Genomic DNA, 22,410 nt, shown 5'->3' with positions numbered 1-22,410 from the left:
GAAATTCTCCAGTTCCATCCATTTACCTGTAAGCAACTTAATTTCATTGTTCTATGTGGCTGAATAAAACTCCAGTGTGTATAAATACCATGTTTTCTTAATCATTCATCAGTTCAGGAGCATGTGGGTTGCTTCCAAACCTCGGCAATTGTAAAAGTGCTGCGGTAAACATGGCTGTGCAAATGGCTCTATCAGATTCTGGAGCACATTTTCAGTACATTTTTTTTATTCAGATATATGCCTAGGAGTGGTATTGCTGGATTATATGGTAGCTTTTTTTTTTTTTTTGAGGGACCTCCATATTGTTTTCCACAGCAATTTGTGCAACTAATATTGCTAGCTGCTGTTTCATTTCCATTAGCTACATAAATTATCAATACAGAAAGAAGCCCTGCCTCTGTGTAATTTACCTTCTAGAACTAAGTATATGAAACTGTAAGATCCATAATGTGTCAGATGCTGACAGCACAGGTAGGCTTAAAGAGCACTGATGGTTTTAAAGAACCCAGGTTAAATTTCTGCACCTCTTTGACAGGGAGACCTCAGGATACCATTCATCACAAAATGAGTGTACTACACACATCCCCAAGGTGTTAGGAGGATTGAGGGCCATGTGTGATTGTTTGAATTCACTGGAGAAGCAACAGATAAATGTAAATTGCCTCACATAAAAGCATTGTTTGATTTTGAGCCACTTCTCAAATTTCCACCATTGTCACCCCAAAGACACAAAGAAATATTCTGGAAATGTTTTGAATTTTAGCCATAGATTACATTTGTTCTTGGCTTACATTTTAACAGAAACTGGTACAATTTAATGTGCTCAAAAAAAAAGGCAGTTGTTCCTGCTCTAACAAGGAGGATTTTTATAGAATTCAACAAGCTTGTCTCTGAAATTCAAGAGAAATAAAATCAAACAACCAAGTTTTCACTGTTCAAAGTTGCTTGTGAGAGTAAAAATAGTGTTGGTTATTTCTTGCTTTTTTCTTCTTGTCCTGTAAGACTCTTATACCTTCTGAAGCAAGTGGCTTTCTCAACACTCTGTTGGGTGTCATTTCCTGCCTTAGTTCCATACTTGCTAGAGTCCAGCACATCTTCCAATACCTTCCTGAATTTCTTTACACACTTAAAATTACTGCCTGGCTAGATATTGCAGACTTTGAACAAGTGTGTGCTTGATCTTTGTCCCCAGGGATATGTTTGAGTTTTCTCTTTCTTTACATTTTTTTCTTTTGCCCTTATTTATTTTCCAACATCTAGAATTTGTATTGTACAAGCAAGTATGAGGACAGAAATACCTTTTGATGACTTTGGAGGCAACAGTGTGACAGAATAAGGACCGACATCTGCATGTAAACTGGGTAAAAGACATGAAGTTGATCCATATCCCACCATGTGGGGGCTGGGAAAATTCATGCTTTGTCTATGAAGTAAGAGATTACTAAGTCAATTATTAGCATAAATGAGATTTTAAGGGCCTGTTTAACTTAATTCAGAGAGCAAATTGCTTTCAATAGTCTTAAGATGTTTATTTACATATAAATAATTGGATTACAAATTACAGATCATTTTCTGTTAATGCAAATACAAACTTAAATTAAGTTAGTGACTTGATATTAGTTTTTGCTTGAAATCTCTTTGCTTGGGATGGAGAAAGTGTGGGATTATACAGAGTTGGAGAAGTAGAATGAGGAGCCAGATAGCAATGTGCTCAGTTTCCTTGGAGGTGGTGTCAGTATGATGGATAATTCAGACAGCTGTCAAGTATAAGGCTATTTTGGCAGGATAAGCACAAAATGAGACGTTAGTTAATATTACTTTATAGATGAACATTTCATTACTCGTCAAACAAAAAAGACTCACTGGTGTGTGTGTATGCTTAAATGTGTGTATGTGTAGTGCATGTGTGTGTTTGTGTGTGTATATGCATACATGTATATATGCATGTGCATGTGTGTATATGTATGTGCACATGTGTGTGACAATTTTCTCTTCTATCAAGCATATTGACCAGCAAAATCATTGCAGCAATTGGGATGGCATCCCTAGGACAGAAAAGAATAAAGCAGATATTCTGTCCTTTTAACTTGTTTAATATCTCATACATATAGTCAAAGAAGGGACTGTGCTTTCTGAAGTCTGTGGGAAAACTGTTTTAAATTACTGTATTTTTTCTTACAGGCTCAGGTACCACAAAATGGCCAAGCTAGAAGTTCAGTCTTTGGTTCTTTCCAGTCTGTGATGAAACTGGTTTGCAAGGACCAAGCATCTTTCCTTAGTAATTCTAACATGTCTGTTAATTTACCAAGAGTCAATGAACTCTTGGAAGTTGACAAAGGAAAGTTCAACATTCTTGGTTTCAAGTAAGACAATAGTAATCCATATTTAGTTTAACTGGTTTAATGATAATTAGAGCTGCTCTATTAATGATAATTAGAGCTGCAGAAGGCTAGTGGTACACACTGGTATAGGTTTTTATTCTTCATTTTTAGTATAGTCACTAAATGCTGGCATAGCAGTTGGCTGTGGAATGGCTCAGTGCACTTGAACACAGACTAATCTTCCCACGGTGTCACCAAACAACTGAGTCTGAAACATTTAACACACCTATAACTAGGCAGTACTAGTGAGGGGCCCAGGGTGATGACTATGATTACCATTTTAGCCTTTGAAAAATGCCTGTATCATGCAAAGAGAATTTGAAATCCCAGTTCAAGTGGATACTTATTCAATTGAATTCTCCTTCTCCTTCTTCCTTCTCCTTTTTTCTCCTCTTTCTCCTTCTTCTCCCTTTTTCTCCTCTTTCTCCTCCTCCTCCTCCTTCTCCATCTCCTCCTTTTTCTCCCCCTCTTCTTCTGTGATGATGGGTATTGGACCCAGGGCCTCATGTATGCCAAGATGGGACTCTACCTTGGAGGTACATCTCCAGCCCATTTTCAATACATTTTAATTAGAAAGGCAAACTAAACACGCTGGAAGTGTTTTGGGTTCCCAACAGTTCAGCCACATGCTTCCAATAAGTAGTACATCTTCGATCACATGTGTCATGCCTCTGAATCATGTTCTTCTCATCTGAGGCATGGGAACAATAGTATCTACCCCCTAAGTTTGTTGTGAGGAGTAATGGAGATGATGCACATTTGCTGCTTAGCACAATGGTATAAATGTTTCCTCTGTGACCTAACCAATCACCACTTTCTAGTGGCTAAAACCAACCCATGTTCAGCATGGTGTGGCTTCTGGAGGTGAGCACCAGGTGCTTGCTCCTCTGCTCAGTCTACACAGGATAGAGTGAAAGTGTTGAAGGCTAGGCAGGGCTCAATCTCAGCTTCTCAGTGGTTGTCTATAGAATTCTTTTCTTTGCTGCTGTGAAGCTCATGCATATTATGTCAAGGATAGCAGAAGCATCTCTGTCACTGATGTTTCCAGTCTCTTCTAAAGAGTTTACCTGATGGATCAGCCAAAATAGCTGATTGCTCAGCCCTTGAATAAGCTCCAAGCCAACAGATTGAGGGATTTATCTACATCTTCAAATTTTCTTCTTTTTGTCTGTGAAATCTAATCCTGGGTATGGCATCTATCACATTTACAAGTTCTCTCTTCACTCAAGAACAGGAGACTACACAAGACATGGGTTCTAGAAGGTTATCTGAGAGTTCTTCCTGCCATATTCAAGATATAGCTTTATATACTTTGTGCCTAGACTGGAACTGAAGACAGAGGGACTCTTATGTAGAACTGGAGGTTTAAAAAAACGAGCCAGACACATGGTAGAGTGCCTTCCTAGCAAGAGTGAGGTGCTGAATTAAAACCCCAGTACCACCATGAAAAAAAGCCAGATACAATACCCTCAGAGTTGCCATAGAAGCAGTAGGTCAGTATATCCCACAGCTGATGGGTAATTCAGATAGCTGATGGAACAATTTGGTAGTGGAAACACACATCAATGTTATTTGTATTTAGCAGTTTTTGTTATCTCTTTCTTTAGTTCCTATTTGCTCTTGTGGTTTATATTTGAGATTTTTGAGAATGTTGATTGTCTCTCTAATTCAATCCATCCATCCAACCATCCATTCATTTACCCACCCACCCATCCATCCACCCATCCATCAAGAACTAATTTTTGTTACCCCTTTCATACATTGCGTTTTATTTTAATGGTGTGAAAGGAAATATTAGGTAATATCAGTAACTTCATCTTACAAAAGACATGCTAGAAGCTTAGAGAACATTTAGTGACTTGCACAAGTTCACTCAGCTCATGTGGCAGATGTCTAGGCTTCATATTTCTTGTTCTGTGCATACAATATTTATGTCTTTTCTAAAATAAGAATTGCTACCAATCTATATTAAGTTTGCAACTTAAAGAATCACTTGTTAAAATACACATCAAGCTCTGTAATTAATGCTTTAAAATGTATTATGTAGTCATTCACTTAATTCATATTTCAGGGGCTTGTTTCCATCTATTTTATTGTATTTGGAATAAAAGGAATTTTTTTATGTTCAAGTGGAGAATTTTGGGAATTTGAAATTAGCATTTAAAATGATCACAGCAGTCCTCTATATATCTTGGATATTACAAATCATGATACCAAAGCTAAGATAATATTTCCATTTTAAGTGTTTTTTTGTGGGTAAAGAATTAGTTCTATTGGCATATTTGTTAGTTTAAAACCTTATAATATTTGATACTCTCTAGTCATTATGGTGAAAAGTTACCTATTAATTTAGATAAATTATTTAAGTAAACTTAATTGAAATCAACTAGCCTTACAACAATGGTGAGAGCCGCCATGAAGAGGTACATATTTTGGTGAAAATAACATGCTTTCATATAGCAAGAGTAGCAAGTTTAATAGTTCTGTATAAATCCATCCAAGAAACTTCAGGAGCGACTTGTAATGCTGATTCCATAAGAAAAAAGTAATTCTGTTTGTAATCTTGTGATTGTTGAAATGAGAATTTTCATGATCAAAAACCAGATTTTTAAAAATAATTTGCACTTTCATATTTTTAAATTTTATTTTTATTATCATATTTTTGTGACATTTATAAGAGTTCTTACAATATATCTTAGTTAAATTTACCCCTCCATCATTCTCCTTTATTGCTCCACTTTCCTGCCTCCCAATCTTTCATTTTTAAATGCCCACCCTTAATGTTTATGGACAACTTAGTTTGGAAAGGTGAGAGTCCTCCTTTCCTTTCTTTCATGTCTCTGAGGCAGAAATAACATTCTGAAGTTTCTTAGGGGACAAGTGCTGCTGAGCACAGGGACATGATAGATATTCCTCTGTTACTTCACAAGTTCAGAGTTAGATCATGAAAAATTTATCTAAATTGGTGATTGAAAAGTGAAGTATTGTGGATATGTAAATGAATTTTGCTATCAACCTGGGCATTCTGTATCATGTAATACATTCTTTTTCTCTTTTTATATGAGAGCACATTTTGCTTGAAGCTGTATCAGGAAATTCTACAGTCTGCAAATGGTGTGTTGATGTGGTCCTTATAAAAAATTTATTACATAGAAAAATATTTTATACACTAAACACTCCAGAGATTAATAAAGTCATTCAAAATGTAAGCTGAAATGAATGAGAATCTGGTAGACCATGCACAGTGTACCAGGAAAAAACCTTTTAAAATGTCTCATGAAACTTCCTGTAGAGCTATTTTAAACAAACAAAAACGTCTTTTTCCAAAATGGAGAACAGAAAGATAAAACAGGTCTTGTTTGGGGGTTGGTACCAGTTGCAGGGGTGATAAGGAAAAGGTGTAGGAGAATGAATATGGTGAAAATATTATGCACTCATGTATGAAAATGAAAAAAATGAGAACTGTTGAAACTATTCCAGGAATGGGGGAGGGGGATAAAGGAGAATGATGGAGGGGTGAATTCAACTGTGATGTATTTGCTATATTGGTAAATGTCACAATGTACCTCCAGGCAACAATAACATGATAATAGAGAAAAAATAAAAATGTTTTATGTAATTACCGTATGCATTGTGTTAAATAAAAACTTTGTGTTGATTATAATTCATTTTGTCCTCAGTTTTTCCTGTGACTCTTGTTAAATGTGGATTTGCTGAGTCCTTTGTTTAAGGCACAATGTGGAAGCAGAGTGTGTTACTTAGAATCACTAATGCACTGAAGTCACACAACTTTAATATTAAAAGTTGAGGACAATTAGAAAGAAGACAGTTTTAGGTTGGGTCATTGAGAATAATTCCACGATAACAGAGAGAACAAATCTAGTTTATTTTTCTTGGTGCATCTGGAACTTAAGAAAGAATCAGAGATGTATGTAAAAGCCAGTGTGTTAACAGCTAGTGCTTTGGTGAGTGATGGTTTCTGAACTGACTGTGAGGGTTTGCCTGACCCTGTGGAGAATAGGTGACATGAAAAGCCTAGACCATCGCCCCAGCAGGGATTTCTGCACTGTGTGGTTTTGCTTGTTTTCTCTTTCCTGTATTATTTAAATTCTCAAAGCTGTTTACTACAGCATCTGTCATTGTTAATATTTGCAGTTTCTTTTTTAGACAATTGTGTTGTCCTGGGCTTTACTTGTCTGGTTTCTTTTTAAATGAAGTTCTTGCATTTTCCTGCAGTCCTTTCTTATCTCACAGTGGCTTATGAACTTGCAGGTACCTTGAAAGGGGGGACACTATACCAGGACATGGGACCATTTGATCTTACTGTCAAACATAGAAGAAGAGATCTCCGTTGTTCTAATGATAAACTTCCAAGCTTCAAATAGTATTAGCAATTTAAAAACTTAAAGGTGCTGTATGATCATGTGATCAGTTAAGCTGATATTGATCAAATTCACTAATTTTTATTTTTTTTATTATTGTGACATTTACAAAAGTTCTTACATATCATAGCTGAATGTACCCCCTCCATAATTCTCCTTTACCCCTCCTCCTCCCATTCCTGGAACAGTTTCTACAGGTCTCATTTTTCCATTTTCATACGTGAGTACATAGTATTTCCACCATATTCATCCTCCTCACCCTTTCCTCATATCCTCCCCCTCCCACTGGCACCAATCCCTAGACAGGACCTATTTTACCTTCTTGTCCTCATTTTTGAAAAAAAAAAAGATGTTTTGTTTGTTTAAAATAGTTATACAAGGTGTTTCATTGTGACATTTCCATGCACGTGTGTATGTGTCATAACCCGAACTGGTTCATCCCCTCTATCAAATTCAGTCTTGTAGTGTGAGGTCACAGCAAATCTCCTGAGAACTTTCTACCTTGCCACAGAGCTCAGAGACTGCAGTGACCACAGCCTGGTCTTGGTCTGATTTACATCTTCTTTTATTATTAATTTAAAAAATGTCCTTTTGGAGGGATATTGCCTAAAGTCTGGCCTCTCACAATGGAATGATAATTATCTGGGGATTAGATGAGGGCCTGGTGCAGCCATGCTGTCTAGTGGTGCTTAGCCTAGACTCTTATGCTAGGGATGTGCTTGGAAGTAGTGCTTTGGCCAGGGCTGGAGCCAAAGTCAGCATTAGTTATTCCCTTTGTGCATTAAATTTTTAAGGGTCTTGCATCATTTAGGAATTTCATAGAAAATGGCTCTTTCTCACAGTCTTATTTTAAATTAAAAATTTTAAAGAGAGTAAATTTTTATGATTATATCATATATGATTACATGTAATAGAACTGATGTTTCTGTAGTATCTCATATGAAATATATTTTCAATACAACACTTGGTACGATGGTCTCTGCTTTGGATGAGCTTATCTTGCCTTGGGGAAGAGAAGGGAAACAGCTGAAGAAATACTTTAGATGAATATGATGAGAAACATGTTCAATGCAGCAGAGGCATGGATTGGGTACTGACTCATCTCCTCAAAGGGAACCTGGACAGAGGTGTGGGTAGGAGGACACACCTCAAATGTGTGTTCTAATAAGGAGAATTTTAGAAGAATTAGGAAAGATTTCACTGGTTCTTTCTTGGTCCCTTGTTGGATTCTATAGTCAGGTTTTCTACTTTTACCAATTTAATATGGGTGAAGACCACAAGGTGTCTTTGTTTTGTGCTTATAAAGATAACTTTATGACATTGGACCTGGGGTGAATTATTCTAGCAGTCAATCTTGGCCACTTAGTTTTATGAAAATTGATTCTGGTCCTTAGACACATGGTCCCACACAGCAGGCAGATGCTTGGTGCTTGGCCACTTGGGTTGCACAGAGAAATGTTATTTGTACTTGGAGTGACCAATACTATAAATTACATCCGTTCTCCACATAATGACATTTCAGTCCATGATGGACCATTCCATTATCATCTTCTGAGATGATAATGGAGTTGAAAAATTCCTGTTGCTTCATGGTGACATAACTGTCATAATCATAGTATAATCATAGTATAGCACATAACTCATAGTGGTGATGCTGGTGTTCTGAAATCTGCCTTGCTGACTGTCATGTGAAGGATAGCACAAACAATATTGAGTACATACTACTCAATGCAATAAACAATTATATGGCTGCTCTGTGCACTTACTACACTATGCTTTTGATTGTTACCTTAGAGTATACTCCTTCCACTTGTAAAAAGCTTTACCATGAAATAGTGTTACCCCTGGCAGCAGCCTTACACATCTTGTGTGTACCATGCCACTTGATATAGTTAATTAATTTTGAGGCTCGGTCCAGTGGCTCATGCCTATAATCCTAGCCAATTGTGAGGCTGAGCTAGGATTGCAGTTCAGGCCAGCCTGGGATAAGTTAGTGAAACCCTATTTCAAAGAACAGGTCAAGCATGGTGATGCGCACCTCCAAATAATTAAGATCCCTGTTACTTGGGTGTGTAGGTAGGAGGATCACAGTTGGAGGACATCCGTAGCAAAAAGTGCAAGATCCCACCTAAAAAAATAAGTAAAGCTGAAAGGGCTGGAAGTATGGCTCAAGTGGTAGAGCTCTTGCCTAGAAAGTGCAAGGGTCTGAGTTCAATCCCCAGTAAACACACACACACACACACACACACACACACACACACACACACACATACACACAGATTTTTATAATATACTCTTGGTTCATTTCATGGCAGATGCGGTTTTGCTGTTTTCTGAGCACAGTGTTCATTTCGTTATTAGCCAGTGTTATCAGTCAGGTACTAAGCAGAAAAGGCAAACAGATCAAGTTTAATATCAGTAATTATTACTATAAAAAGTATTGGAGAAACAGGGGGTTGTAAGAGTGAAGAGAACACTAAGGAATACAGTAATGGCAGATACAGGGGGTATTCCTATCCCTAGGGTTAGGGATGAATACTCCTGGGAAGCACTAAACTCACAAGTAGCCTCTCCATTCTGGCTTGAGATCATAGCTTCATGGGAGGGAGCACAGCTGTGGCCCACTGGGTGGCAGAACAGATTGTTGTGGATTACTTGAACCTTTATTTAGACAGGGTACTTATGATGTAGGTTGATTATAAAAAGATAACATGAGAGACTGCCTTAGTTCTGGTGGTAGATACAAGAACCTACACAGGTGACAAATTTCTAAAATTAAATACACACACACACACACACACACACAAGTGAAACTGGAAAATCTGAATTAAGATCAGTGAATTATACCAATGTCAGGATCCTGGTAAAGATAATGTACTATAGTTTAATGAAATGCTACCACTGGGAAACTCAGTACAGGGTATCTGAGATCTTTCTGTTATTCTGTACAAATGCAATATAAAACTACAATAACCTCACAATGAGAAGTTAATTTTTAAAGGATATAGAAACCTAATTGAAGAGGTACCCACTGATGATAAGTGGTGTAATTTGAGAATCAAAAAAATAAATAAGTACTACAATGAACTGAAATACATTAAATAGGTTTAAATCTATGAATCAATGCTATTTAACTGGTTTTAGAAAATGGCCCATCTCTCTCTTACTTGCAGTTATTTTTAAAGTATAAATGAAAAAAAATTTAAAGGTGATTGGGTCATAGCATGAGATAACAAGTCTGAGTTTATTTTTTTTTCTGTTGTAACTAAAATGTTTTATTTATGTAATGTCTTCCTTCACACTCAGACCTTCTGCTTATTGTTCAAAGGGGAATGAGGTAGAGGAATTTTAAGATTTGAAAAGTGGAGATATTCGAAGCAAATAAAAGATAGAAATTTCTTTCTCATTTTTCTGGAATCAGTAATGACAAAACCCCAGGAGAGCGCATCTTCCATTCCAGTTCATACTAGAAAAAGCCCACTTCTTTGCCATCATGGATGGATGCCTGTATAAATGGATGTATGGATGGATTCATAGATAGACGAATGCATGGATGTATACACGGATAAATGGATGTATGGATGGATACATGGGTAGATGAATATATGGAGAGATGGATGGATGGAAGAATGCATTGATAGATGGATGTTTGGGTAGGTGGATGGATGGAGGGATACATGGGTAGATGGATGCTTGGATGGATACATGGATAGAAGAATACATTGATAAATAAATGGGTAGATGGATGCATGGATAGATGCATGGATGGGTACATGGATAGATGGATGAATGAAGGGATGGGTGGGTGGACAGATGATGGGTGGTAGAAGGCTACTCTGAAGTTACATAAATCAAAGGGGCCTGTGCCTGACCTTCCCAGACAGATGGCATGGGCTGAATGACTCAAAGGACTCCATGAGTCCAAGGACATGAGTTTGAGCCCATGACTGGTCAAAAGAACTTGAGCAAGTTATCTCAACAATCTGGGAGAGGTGTTCTATTATTGAGTGGACACAGTACTAACATCATATCTTACACTGGTTGATGGGCTAGTTGTTTTCTTGACACCTTCCATGTCATGGTTGCTAACATTAACTGGTGAGATTGCATCTGAAGGCTAAAATAATGGAAGTTCACAGATGACCCAGGGCTAGAAAGGAATAATGTTCAAATATCTCAGGATTTGTATATTAGGATAGGCCTACTGATACTGCTTTCTTGAATACCTGCTGTTTTGCAAGGAATTATATCAAACAAGTTTAGTCATAGAGTGTAATTATTTCTACTCTGGGTGTACATTCCCGAGTTTTGATAAAAATGTTTCATGCTGGACGTTTCACCCACCTGAGCACTTTGCTACAGGCTGAGCCACTGAAAACATGCTCTCAGATCACTGATTAAATGCCACAGTCAGAAAGCAGATTGCTATGAATTCTATTCCTTCTGCAGGGCTCTGTGGGGTGAATTTATCCTGCCTGGAGGTATAGTAGGTCCCCTTCATGCACTGCTCTGTCCATGCAAACAGTCCCCATTGCAAAGCTCCCAAGTTCACAGCCTCTGTTCTATGAATAGACCCCAGACCTGGGTAGCTTCTACTCCCTGATAATCAGTATCCTCAGTAAATGTCTGAGCCAAGTATTTTCATTTCTAGTTAAGTTGCTTAATTATCAAGGTTTATATCCATTCATTGACAAAAATAGCAATCACCTGTGTTCACCTTTAACCTGTGTGACTTCCTTTCATCCTCCCAGAGATGTGCCCGTGGGATAGTCAGAGTTCGAAGGATGTACAAAATTCTATACTTTGCTACACAAAACCATTAAACATGCTGTCAATGTGTTTAATTAGCTAAGCAGTATTTCAGACAGGTGACAATAAAGGCAGCCTTTGTGGATAAAAGCCATACTATTTGATAAATAACATCATAAATATGGCCAATAAAAAGAACCATGGCCATATAGCCCACCAAGCTTAGATTTGAACCATGGACTTTCATTTATAGGTCAGTAACTTGGAAGTGAAAACCTCCCAATCCTTGCTATTTTTTAGTAGGTAAAATAAAACTGTCCAGTAATGCCTATCCCACCTGATTCTTGGGAGAAATAAATGAGAGAACATCTGGGAACTTCTAGAACATTTAGAAATTAGTGCTCAATGAATATTGTGTTCGAGCTTGAACTTGTTCATGGTTCCAGAACAATGAAACTATGTTCCAGAACTATGAGCAAAAGCAAAACTGTCCAATTGCCCTTCTCTCTTACTCCAGATCCAAGCAGAATCTATTATGCCAGAGAGATGAGACTGAAAGTCAGACTTTCCCCATTATAACCTAATATCCCAATTCCAAAGCTTAAGGCCAACTAGGTCTTTTTATAAGAAACTATCTTCCTCATCTTCTCTGTCACTCAGCCTCTGTCCCCTTCACACGATGATCAATGACTCTGAGGCAGAAATTGAATTTTATTCACATGTGAATCCTTAGGAGGAAAAAGCATTTAAGTGAAGCAGATAATAAAATAAAACTCCCACTGTGGAGTCACCACAGATCTGGGTTTAAATGCCATTTCTGCCACATGGTAAGAAACCTTGGCAAGTTTACTTCTAAAAATCGAATTTCACCATCTGTAAAGTAAGGATGACAGTTGCTAATCTCTACAGTAAAGAGAGGCATGAATGAGGTTCCCAGTCAATGTAGGCTACTCTTATAAGGATTAAACTAGATCATTCTTTTCCTATCACTTCTATCTTTACTCAAATATACATTTGATAAATTAGAAATTTCATGTAAGAACTGACAAGTTTTATAGGAACCCTGTATCTCAATAGTCTCATGTCTCTAAAATAAAGAAACAAACTTTTGACTGACTGCCACTTATCAATTTATTACCTCAAAATTCTCAATTTATCCTTTATTGTCTGTTCAACAGTAATGAAGATGAGCCATTTAATCTTTCTACTCTGGCATCATCCCTATACTGCCTCTCTCCCAGTCCCTGGCTCCTGGTAACTACTAATCTGTTCTGTATTTTGTCATTTCTAGATTATTAAATACATGGAATAATGTAAAAATGTAATTTTGAAGGATTAACTTTTTTCATTTAGCATAATTCCCTAGTTGAGCAACTCACTCATTTTCCTTGCTGAGTAGCATTCCATGGTAATGTATAACTCACAATTTAACAATGCATACATTGTACAACATTTGGGTTGCTCCTAGTTTTTAGCTATTGTGTTCTCTATTTCCCTTTCTTTACCTTCCTGTAGATTGCTTGAGTCTTTCATAGGCTTACCAATCCTAAACAAATGATTTTAGGGTCACCATGCTATAAAATGATTTTTTTTCTTTGAAAACTGTTTTATTTTTGCTGCTTTTGTGTGTATCTATATATAATGCTGGAAGTGTGGGTTCTGTATGTTACCATACACACATGAGTTTCCAGTCTTCTGGCATCAACATTGTATTACTTTGAGTAAAGGGTAGCCATCTTGTTTCTTCTTAGGACAATTTACCTTCCTTATATTTAAATATATAAAGACTTGCCATCTTACCAAAGAGATATGTTACAATAAACTCAAGTGTAAATTGAAAACATTCTGAATGGAACATGAGGCTGATACACCTAATCCAATGAGTGTTTCTCAGTTTAGCAACATTGTGCACTGTGGAGCAGTGGTCTTGTGGATGACTGGGAGCTGTGGTTGTTGTTACCGCTCAGGATCTTAGGTGAGGATCACACCATGTGTTGCTAGCCTGGGAAAAGATTATAATTCAAAGTTTGAATTTCTACCAAATGTGTATAACTTTTGCATCATCATAAAGTCAAAAAAACATGTCAAACCATTGTAGCTTGGTGACCATCTGTAGTTCTTTTGACTATTAGATGGGGTTACATTTTTTTAATCACTAAAAATGACTTACGTGAAATAGGATAGTCTGTTGCATTTATTCATACTTCTGCTCTTTCTGTTTTTTTTTCCTTTCCAATGCTGTAAGATTCTTTCTCATACTTCCTTTTTGTTTTCTTTCTAAGTTTTCCTTTATCTGAGAATGTCTTCATTTTCTCTTCATTCTGGAAAGATATTTACATTGGGCATAGAAATCACTGTTTATAATTATTTTCTTACAGCAAGAAAAATGTTGGGCTACTTCCTTCTGGCCACCATAGTTTCAGATGATATACCTGCTAACCTCCAAATTGGTGTCCCCAGTAGGTAACATGTCATTGTTCTCTGGTTGCTTTAAAGATTGTTCTATCTTCAGTTTTTAGAAATTATCTTCTGTCTCCTTGCCTCTCCTCTCCTCCCCTCCCTTTCACTCCCTTCCCTTCCTATCCCCCTCCTCTCCCCTCACCTTCTCTTCTCCCCTTCCTCCCTTTTCTTTCCTCCCCTCTCTTCCCTTCCTTTTTCTCTCCTCTCTGATCTCCCATCCTGATCTCTGCCTCCGGAGAAGCTAGGATTGCAGGCATGAGCCACCAGTGCCTTGCCTACTCTAACATTCTTATAATTCTGTTTCTCTTCTCCTTCTGAGGCTCCAATATTATCAACTTTGAGTCAAATTATGGTCATGCAGGTTCCCAAGGCTGTGTTCACTTTTCTATTGATCTATTTTCTCCTTGGTTCTCAGATTGAGTGAAGTCTATTGATCAGCCCTTAAATTTATTGGTTCTGTTCTATGCCATTACTTCCCTTCTACTGAGAACATTCTGAGTTTATTTTATTGCTTTTATTGCATTTTCGGTTTTGTGGTTTTCATGCAATTTGTCTTTATAGAAATTTTGCCCTTCTATTTAATTTGTTGCAAGATAATTTATAATTATTTCTTGAAGCATTTTATGATGGCTGATTATGATACTAGCCAGATCACTCCAGCATCTGATTTATCTCAATGATAGTGTCTGGTGATTGCCTTTCTTGAATGGTTGTGTTTTCTTGAACGGTGGCTGACTTTCAGTCATACCCTGGGTATTTTGGCTATGATGTTAGGACTCTGGCTCTTATGCTAAAATCTTTTATTTTTGCAGAAAGTTATCCTTAGATTTAATACACAGGTTTTGGCCTACTTTGTGATCTGTGGCTCCAATGATAGTTCAGTTTCTATACTTTTGTTGTGCTACTTTGGTCTGCTTGGTTTATATATTGTTTCTGGTGCTCCCCTAAGTCTCTGAAGATGCTTGTTGAAGGGATAGTTAGGATTTCTTCTGACTCAGTGTCCATGTCCTCTCTGTGGAGACCTGTAGTGTTGGGTGGTCAGAGAAAGAGAAGACTTGGCAGGACAGCCCTTGTCCAGCAGGAACCCTCTTGCTACGGGAATAGGGAGTGTTTCCAGGTCAGGCCAGTTGTGGCAGAAGAGCCCTTATGGCTGACTCGAGCCTGCTTAGTGTCTAGACATTGGTCTGTTGTGGCAGGAGCCCTCCTGATGGTCATCTCAGGACTCATTCCCCACCCCTAGGGGAGGAGAACGATTTTCTGGCTGTATGTTACTCACAGGTTTCCACACTGATCCCTCTTGCTGGTGTTGTGGGGCTGCTCTATTGTTGTACCTGAAACTCTGGATCCATGCAGGGAGGAAGGATCCCAGCTGGGCCACCCTCTGTTGCTAGGCTGTTGGTTGGGAAATGCAGGAGTTTGTCAAATTCTGTTGAATTCATGTCATAGGATTCCCTCCTGCCATGTTGCTTCTCCAGTCCTGTGGTCCCTGGTCATTTTGCCTTCTTCTTCTCCCTTCAGTCCTCTCTCTGGAGGACTCTTATACTGTTTCCAAGGTGTGTAGAGGTACTTACAGGATGGGAGCAGGGAGAAAGGAATTTACCATGTCTTGTCTAAAAAGTCCTTTCCTAGGTCCTTCTGACATGACTTGAGTGCTCTTTGATGACTACCTCACTGTCCAGTGAGGGCTCATGAAGCGTGTTTCTTATTTCATGTCTGGAATTGGCCACATCTCCAACAAGTTCTGGTCTGTTTTAAAGGCACACAACATTTGATGACCACACTCTTGGTGACAGGGATACTCATTGGGACTGGTGACTGTTTCCAGAACTGTTCAGATGACACAACCAATATTAGATGTTTGTATGAGGCTGTAGTTTATTGGTAATTTGTCATTTTGTGCCTAAAATATATTTCATTGAGATTTAAAAATCTATCATCATTAGAGCTGTGTGCTATAGAGATATTTTATATTTGATAGTTTTGTTTTCCGATACATTATTTTGTTAATGTTTTTGAGGACCTGGATATGTTAATTAGTTTAATTATTCCATATTATATACAGAACATAGTATCACATTATACCTTATAATGCATTCAACTTGTCAATTAATGAAAAAAACTTAAAAATTAAAAAACAACCTTAGAGCTTTTGGTGTCAATGTCATATGTAGTACCTCCTAGCCTTCTAGTATAGCTATTGTCCCTTGTTAGAGGTCAGAGGCTCAGCCCAGGAGCCAAAACGCAGCTGTGCATGGGATTCCTAGAAGACAAAACTGTCCTAAGAGCTGGAGGATTGCTGGAATGGCAGCTACATTTATATTCATGGTCCCACTGCAGAACTGAACCTATCCTTGAAAGGCTAAGGAAGAAGTTTTCACCACTCAGACTCATGACTCATTTTGGTAAGTAGTTTTTCCTCTCTTATGTTAGCACAGAGTGACCAGGGAAAGATTTAAATGCTTCTGTTGTGAAGAGACAGTCAAGAACAAATTTTGCTCCTAGTTGTGCAGAGGGATCCGGTTGGCTATGACTAGCCTGAGTGCTGAGTGGAGGATCAGAGGGCAGTATGGCCACAGGAATGGCTGTGTTTGGGCAAGGGAGGAGGCAGAGCCATAAGTAACTTGTCCCAAGCAAGGAGGTCTGAGCAGCATGGGAACATTCTATGCCAGATTTTAGTCACTGTCTGGGTAACTTCTTTCTTATACTCCTTTCAGAGGATGAGAGTTGTATAATGTCGGAAGAATGTGTGGAATTGCACTTAGGTTTTGAATACATATGGCATCTTTATTTTTCTTCACCTAAAGGAATCAGAATGAAATAACCACATCTGAGCTAGGATGCCTTCCTTGCTTTAATGAATTCCCCCACCAGGCGGCAGCACCAAATTGTACCTGGAAGCAGAAGTCTTCCTCTTAGGAGGGGAAGGGATCAGAAAGGATGCTTCAGAGGTTCCTCCTGTGCCAAGGCCTCTGGCCACAGCCAAGGGAAGAAGGGACTCACCTCCACATTGCTGAGGCTCAGGGGACCCCCCCCTCCTCTCCCTGCAGGAAACGTTCCAGCCATACTCCTTGGAACATATGAAATCCAAGAAAAACACGATTTTTAGGGGTGGTGCTTACAGTTAGCCTACAGGAAAAGGTTCCTTACTTTCTCACACTCATACCACCTACTGCAGACAACAAAGGATTTATTTGTTTTAATTAATTCCAGAAATGAGGTGTCTACTTCTTCACACTGATGTGCTGGCAGCTCTACCCAGAATTAATTGTCCTCCAGCAAAGGAGCATGAGTCCTTTGCTTAGGGGGGACAGGGAAGCTTGGCTATGCAGAATTCTACACCTTATTTCTGGGAGGCCAGGTTTGCAATTTCATGATGAGAACTGAGTGCACAAAGCAGGAGTCATACCTGGCATCAACTCTCTGAAGCTCAGCTCCCTGAAGGCACATTTTCTGTCCACTCTTATTCCCAGTGCTTAGATCAGTGCTTAGCACACAGTAGGCACTCAATAGTTGCCCATTGGTCTTCTTCCATTCCTTTATTTTTATTCCTCTCAACTTAAAACCCCTAATTCTAAGCAACCCACCAAACATATGAATGACATCCTGGCTCTAAGTCTCTCCTCTACCTGGTTTACCATTAACACCGATAGATCACTTCTGTGTTGTAATAATACCTCCAACTAACATCCTACTTGCTAATAGTTCAGAATCTGGGCCTCAGTTCCACCATGTGCCATAAAGAGCATAGGCTTTGGAGCTGGAAAATGGGGGTTGGAAGCCTAATTTGGACAGTCACTAGTCATGGGCATATTTAAAATAGGAATACAATGACAGCATGTGGTTTGAAGGTAAAGGGATACAGTTGGAGGACATCATGTTAAGTGAAGTAAGCCAGGCTCAGAAAGACAAAGGCCGCAAGTTTTCTCTCACACGTGGAAGGTAGATCCAAAAGATAAACTCATACACAAAAACAAACATGATCATATACAAACTCAGATGTAGAACATGTTTGTCAAAGTGGAGCTACTCTATAGAACTTGGGGAAAGAGGGAAAGCAAAAGAGAATGATAGAACATCAACAAGTCGTAACAGATAACATCTGTGCAGGTAGAGGATGTAAGGATATGTATTGAAAGCTGTTGAATAATGGGGGATTGGAGGGAAAGGATAAGAGAGAGCAATGGAAGGGGTTGAATGGAACAAAGGAAAGGATATTCACAGTGGGGATAGATTGAGCATTGACTTAAATATTAATAATGAAAGACAGGTCTATAAAATAGGTACAGTGTGGGGGGTACTTGTGGGAGGGTGAGGGTGAATGAAGGAGATTAAGGCAAGGGTATATGGTAGATGGACTTCATATACTTATATGAAATAGAACAAAGAAACCTCTTGCAATTGTTTTAAGTGGGTTAGGGAGGGAGTCAAGGGGGAGAGAGATGGTAGGGGTGATGTCACCAATGTACAATGTAAGCCTGTTTGGAATTGTCACAATGAATGCCCCCTGTACACTGAATATATCCTAATGAAAAAAGCAGGAATAAAAATACCAACCCTCCTAAATTCTGAGGTTCATCGATAAGATTGTAGGGAAGCTCTAGGCATACAAAGATATTTCATCATTACTTGCTGTTGTTCTAACAGTGTAATTCCATGTGGTCTAAATTTACCATGTGCTACCCAACACATTACAGCCTAACATATCCCAATGTCATCTCAAATGCTAGGTTCATTCTAGATACTTTTGCTCATGCACAGCTTCTCCATCCTTTCCACTGTCTCTGATTGTCCCTGCGCTGCTAACCTGTCACAATTATCAGTTTATATAATCATACATTCCTGGATTATTTTTTCTCAGGCATGTCTTAAAATTCTCTTCTGTGGCCTCAAGGTAGAGCACCACACTAGGTATGGATAAGACCTTGGCAACTGCTTACTAAATCCAAGTGAACCTGGATTTAGCTGTCAATGACAGCTTGCTGAGGGTATCACTCAAGTGGTAGAGCACTTGCCTAGCAAGCAAGACCCTGAGTTCAAACCCTAGTACCACTTAAAAAAAAAAAAAAGATGTCTTGCTGAGTCTATCCCTGAGTCCCACCGTTCCTGAAGTACTGGTTTTCAAGTGGCATGACTGTGAGACTTTTTGGTTGAATACATGTCCTTGGTTCTTTTCTCAAGTTGGATGGATGTAACACAGAAGATGAAAAGTGGCATTATTAAACAAATATGGTCACCTGGGAATTGGGGATACTGGGTCACCAGCACCTTAGCTGCTTCCTACACTCTACTCACGTTCACTAGGAACACCCCCCAAATTTCTATTGTTAGTCTCCTCACCATTCACTCTGAGTAAATTCTGAATCAGCATTTCCTTTCTGATCTCTCTTCTGGGTCACCCAGATCTGAAACTACCATGACAGCTCCCTTCTTCATCAACCTCATCAAAAACTATTAAGCCACCTTTCCTCACAAGTGTCTCCCATCTGGACTGCCTGACTGAGCCTCTTAATATATGGAAAACCTAACACCTCCAACATCTTTCCAGATCACCTGCCCTGTACCATAGGTCATTTATGACCCTCCCTCAATCAAAATCCTTGGAGTCCTAGCAAATGCCACCTCCTCTGTGAAGTCTTCTCTAATTTTGTGTTCCTTTAATCCATGCCATTGAAACTGCCATGGGCATGTTCCAACAGTCCATCTGGAGTCCCTGATCTTAGATGATGCTGGCCTCTCTGGGGGTGGTGCTAGTTTCCAAGGAAGGTATCTGGGCACTAAGGACCATGTGGTGAGTGGCAAGGATGGTTTGGCTGCAGCTGCTGACCCCAGATATGTTTCCTGCCTACTGCCCACAACACTTCTGTGATCCTCCTGCGCCTCTACCTAGCATTATTTTATTAATTATTTAAGTTTTAATGACATAAATTAACTTGAAAAATTTTAACTAATTATTTGATCATTTTATTATATTTATTAATATTGCTTTCATCTTAAATGATTTAGAAGACTCTTAATAGTTCAGTAAATATTAAATAATTGATAATTAGACTTTCTATAGATTTACATATTTTGTTACTTATTTAGTGAAATAACTCATGCTTTCATTGTTTATCTTTTTCTATAAATCATTTATCTTTTGGCTCAGGAAACCCTTTACAGTAATATCCTTATCAGGTATATAATGTTTTTTTTTTCTTAAACTTAAAATTAGGTGAAGGGTATTATTTTTATTGACCTGGATTTTCTTTTCTGACTTAAAGCATTTAATGGAAAAGAAGCCACCAAAACAGAAAGATATAGTCATAGATATAGACAAAAATTTATAAGAGAAAATGGCTCATATGATATTCACATCACATAAATTTACATATTTTATATTTGATGGAGTCAACAATGATTTTTCTAGAATCTCATGTTCCCTCCTTAAGACAGAAAGATATTCTCATTTGTGTTTTCATTCTCACTGCCTTTCTTGACCTTGATTGTCTATCATTTTTGGACTCTTTGTTCTGTTTTTTTTTTAACTTTCATTTATCTATACCTTACATTTGATCCTTCTGTCTTATGTAAGTTCCCTAGCTGACTCTTCAAACCACCAGCATAAGTGAGGCAGGTGAGGATTAGGGAAAGTTTGGGATTGAGATACCTCCCTGACTCACTTTAAGAGCTCCATTTTAGTTACAATAAGTTTTGATATTGTGGACAAGCTAAAACCTTTATCAGAAACACTGCTGAAGATGTCCAAGCTTTCCCAGAGAAGAGGAAATGACCAAATGTTCAACCAACTGCAGGTGAGTGATGACCGAGCACCAGGCAGCTACCTCCTAGGGTCTGTCTGAGACATTGCAGCAACCCTTTAGAAGATTCTACAAGGTTGTAGCAGGCATGATTTTCCCAGCTGACTAGTATAACCTTTAATAATTAGTTTTTATTAGCAAATATTAATTGTACAAAGGGGTTTCATTGTGATATTTCCATTCATGCATGTATATACTTTTGGTTGAATTCATCACACTCTTTCTGATGGGTAAAATTGACATAAAATGGGATATAAGTGAAAACTTTGTGAATTTTCAGTTTTACTACTACAAGATGCTACTATTGTGAGACTAATTAATAATTACTAATGTATGCTAATTCAAAATAAAATAAATAATTCAATAATTGCCTGTGCTTTAAATTCTTTCTTTTATTATTGTTTTATTATTCATATGTGCATACAAGGCTTGGGTCATTTCTCTCTCCTGCCCCCACCCCCTCCCTTACCACCCACTCCACCCCCTCCCTCTCCCCCGACTCCCTCAATATCCAGCAGAAACTATTTTGCTCTTATCTCTAATTTTGTTGGAGAGTATAATGTGCTTTAAATTCTATATTAAATTTAATTCTCTTAGATAGTTTGAATTCTTTTCAATTATGAATCTATTAAAGTGATCAATTATCACTTCCTAATATTCTATATTGACAACCTCATATTGACAAAAATAAGTGGGTTTTGGTTTAAAATGGCCCAAATTCCTCAGAGCCTGACAATTATTAACTGCAAAATTTTCACTCAATAATTTTGTGAGTATTTGTGAAATGCTGACTTACCTTAAATCTTGTAGCATGAGAAAATATTTTGTTCATATTTGGCTTATATATTTCTCATCAGTTCAGGTCATGGACTCAGGAGTCAGACTGTCTGGGTTTGATTCTAGCTACTTTGTTTGCCACTAGCTGTGTGGTTGTGGACTAGTCACTGAGCACCTCTGTCTCTTGAGCTTTCTTACCTGTTGAATAAGGAAATAAATGATAGTAGCATATGTGGTATAAGTGAGTTGGGATATGTCAAGTACTTGGATTAAGGCTGGACAGGGAAGGAACACTACTGTGTGAATCCAGGTCCTCCAAACAGCAGATGTCAAGGAGCAACTAAATGTGCAAGAATTTTATGTTAGAAAATGGCTCTCAGAGCAAAATAAGAGGGTGCTGAGAGAGGCCAGAGTAAGGTCATCCAACATTGATGTAAATCTGACCCTGGTGGAAGGAGTGAGGAGAAAGACAGAGTGCAAGCATCCTGGTCAGCCCTACAGCTCAATGAACACTGGGCCAGACTGTGACGAAGTCATGGAGCTCAACAGAGGAGGTCTAGGTCAGTGGAGTCCAGTGGTCCTAGGAATAGGACACAGTGGTCATTGTCCAGAAGCAGCCATGGAAACTGTGACCTCAGGGCAAGCAGATTAAGTCAGAGCAGATTTGTGGGGCCTTGGTCCATTCTGGTCCTTGGAGTTGGATGCTCATTTTCCTGATGGCTGTGGCTATGTGCCTTAGTTGGTGGTATAATTGTAGTATTTTTAATGTGATTGCTCTCAGATTAATTTGATAATACAGAGATAAAAGTTAATCAGCAAACTTTTGCTGCAATAAAGCAGATAGTAAATAGTTAAGGTTTTGAC

The 22,410-nt window shown here is 38.3% G+C and overlaps 1 pseudogene; it reads left to right on the top strand.

Moving 5' to 3' along the window:
- Nucleotides 1-22,198, top strand: part of LOC141418108 (ATP-binding cassette sub-family A member 13-like) — a 34,172-nt pseudogene extending 11,974 nt beyond the window's left edge.
- Nucleotides 22,199-22,410: the final 212 nt, after the last annotated feature.

This window comes from Castor canadensis, chromosome 2, assembly GCF_047511655.1.
Source record: "Castor canadensis chromosome 2, mCasCan1.hap1v2, whole genome shotgun sequence".
NCBI lineage: Eukaryota > Metazoa > Chordata > Mammalia > Rodentia > Castoridae > Castor > Castor canadensis.
The sequence above is the reverse complement of the archived record's forward strand: the minus strand, read 5'-3'. Positions and strand labels throughout refer to the sequence as shown.